This window comes from Gavia stellata, chromosome 34 (assembly GCF_030936135.1).
Source record: "Gavia stellata isolate bGavSte3 chromosome 34, bGavSte3.hap2, whole genome shotgun sequence".
Classification (NCBI taxonomy): Eukaryota; Metazoa; Chordata; class Aves; order Gaviiformes; family Gaviidae; genus Gavia; species Gavia stellata.
The window spans coordinates 2,416,949-2,419,926 of record NC_082627.1 but is presented as its reverse complement, the minus strand read 5'-3'; the positions used below and the strand labels follow the sequence as shown (position 1 = coordinate 2,419,926).

Here is a 2,978-nt window from a genome sequence, read left to right as displayed (position 1 = left end):
GTGTGCATTGGATTTCATCCGGGTCTTTGCATGCGTGGTCATTATAGATTACCTCCAACACGGCTAATTCCCTTAGATACTGGATGCCCCCCTCGATGTTGGTCCATTTCCTTCGAGAGTTTGCGAGTTCTTCCTTGAAGGGATACCTGTCCTTCACACTTGATAGGAGTCGCTGCCAAAGACTGAGGACCCCTGCCTTTTTTCCAATACCTTTGTCAATGGCCTTGTCCTTAGCAAGGGATCCCAGCTGCCGGGCTTCCTTACCCTCTAATTCCTGACTCCTGGCCCCAATATCCCAGCATCGAAGTAACCAGCTGAGAATTAGCTCCCCTGGTTGACGGCTGAAATCTTTTCTCATATCTCGCAGCTCACTTAGGGATAGGGAGCGGGTGGTTTCCATTTCATTGATTATCTCAGTCTCTTCGTCCTGTTCTTGTGGCTGCTCTGCTGCAGAACAGGCTGCCTCTTCTGATTCTTTTTCCCTCTTAGGAGAAGCTTCTTCATCCCTTACTAAACGAGCTGATTTCCGCTTCCACTGTTTCTTTTTAGTTATAGGGGCAACGGACACAGTGCCTGATTTATTTCCCCTCTCTTCTCCCTGAGGGTGCTGCATAGTATCAAGCAGTGCTTGGTAGATGCTGGCCAGGGCCCAGCACAACGCGGTAAGTTGTGCCTCTCTGGAGTAGCCATGGCATTTTTTTTTCAAACATTCTACCACTTCATCAGGATCCTGTAGTTGTTCAGGGGTGAAAGTCCAGATCATTGGAGGTGAGAAGTTCTCTAGATACCTGCCCATATTCTCCCACATGCCGTGCCACCCATGACCATACTCTCGTGGAACCTGGGTCATATTCCTAAATTGCTTGTTGACCTTAGAGAAAACTGAAGCAATATGTCTAAGGAATATCAATAGAAGTATTTTAACTGCCCAAGGATGTTCAAGGTACTGAGAGGTCATTGTCATGAGGGAGACAACATCATAGAAGAAGGAAGCAAGGGTGCTGTTCTGTATTTCCTCCAAAAAAATCTCTCAGAAGAAGGAGTATAATTGTTAAGTATCTCCACGAGATGGTACCCAAAATACAGTAATGGCTTCAGCGCAGAGACCAAACACCAGATTACCCAGCTCAAGGTCAGTGTTTTAAAAACAAATCTTCCAGGCAAAATGTCACTCATTACTGCAGAGCACAGCATACTGAAAAAGTGCAGGCCAATCTTTAACAGGTATAGCAAAAAGAAGATCATGGTGCAAATTAAACAAACTAATGTTGACCTATAACTTTTAAAGGATAGAAGTTCTGTTGAATCTGTTATTATCTCAAACCCTTCGAGCCCCACGTTGGGCGCCAAAAAGGACTGTCGTGGTTTAAGCCCAGCTGGCAACTAAGCACCACACAGCCACTCACTCATTCCCCCCAGGTGGGGTGGGGGAGAGAAACAGAAGAGTAAAAGTGAGAAAACTCGTGGGCTGAGATAAAAACAGTTTAATAGGTAGAGCAAGAAACACCGCGCGGAGAAGCAAAGCAAAAGAAGGAATTAATTCACCACTTCCCGCCGGCAGGCAGGTGTTCAGCTATCTGCAGGGAAGCAGGGCTCTATCACGCGTAGCGGTTGCTCGGGAAGACAAACGCCGTTACTCCGAATGTCCCCACCTTCCTTCTTCCTCCCCCGGCTTTATATACTGAGCATGATGTCATATGGTATGGAATATCCCTTTGGTCAGTTGGGGTCAGCTGTCCCGGCTGTGTCCCCTCCCAACTTCCCGTGCACCCCCAGCCCACTCACTGGTGGGGTGGGGTGAGGAGCAGAAAAGGCCTTGGTGCTGTGTGAGCCCTGCTCAGCAGTAACTAAAACATCCCTGCTTTATCAACACTGTTTCCAGCCCAAATCCAAAACACAGCCCCATACAATCCAAAACACAGCCCCATACTAGCTGCTATGAAGAAAGTTAACCCCATCCCAGCCAAAACCAGCACAGGCCCCAGAGGGATCCCCCTGTGCTTCGTGTGCCCTAGCTGATGCCCAGAGAGGAGCACATATGTATTTCACCGATCATTGCGGCAGGGGGCAACAGGGGCCAAGAAACTCTGCTCAGGACAGCGCATGACTAAACAACACTGGTGCCCAGGCACTACAGTGGATGATCCTCAGCACGGCTTTGTCAACTGTCCTGGGCACATCAGAGGTCTCGCTGCGACAGACACCTGGAGGGAGGATGCTGCCTTTCAGGCCTCAGCTCCAGGGAGGTGGGACTCAGGGGATGGCGGCCTCTGGTCTGGGAACTGAGGAGCAGGTGAAGGTGTGTGAGGAGGGGAGCAGTCAGTGCAGCATCGAGAATGGCAAAGAGGAGAGAGACAGGGTCCTTGCAGAGACCCTGCAGAGGAGAGATCCCGGTCACTTTGGAGCAAGGAAGTAGGGACAGCAGGAGACCACCCCAACGGAGCACTGACTGGAGAGTCCTGCCCAGGGGGAGGCTGGGGACTTGTGCTGCTGGAGGAAGGCTCCTTCTAAGCTGCAGATCTGCAGCTGCAGAGCAGGGACTCTGCTCTGGCAAGAGGTGAAGGAGCAAGCAGGGCTGGGGCAGGCTGGAAGAAGGCAGATGGGCTCTGCCAAAATCTAAGGGAGAAAATCATTGCTGAAGCCCGGGGTTGAACCAGGGACCTTTAGATCTTCAGTCTAACGCTCTCCCAGCTGAGCTACTTCAGCCCTGCCCCAGCAGCCCTTCTCCCTCTGCCACCCATGCCAGGCCACAGGCTGACACACAGGAGGAATGCTCCTCAGGGAGCTTCCCAGGGAAAAGCTGTTCCCAGCCCCAGGCAGAGGGGACCTGGCCTCTCCCTGCTCCAAGGCCAGGTGGGCTCCAGGTTTGGTGGAGGCCAGCTTACACTGGGTGTGCCAAGATGTCTGAGGGCCTTGCACAACCGCGAGAGTGGCAAAGGCAAGTGGGCAGATGGGGCATGTGCAATTGCAAAGGCTGA

The 2,978-nt window shown here is 51.6% G+C and overlaps 1 non-coding gene across 1 annotated transcript; it reads right to left on the bottom strand.

Annotated features, from left to right (window-relative positions):
• Positions 1-2,633: 2,633 nt before the first annotated feature.
• On the bottom strand, positions 2,634-2,706 carry TRNAF-GAA (transfer RNA phenylalanine (anticodon GAA)). The gene has a single exon. It is a non-coding gene; the product is annotated as a tRNA-Phe (tRNA).
• Between the last annotated feature and the right edge of the window lie 272 nt (positions 2,707-2,978).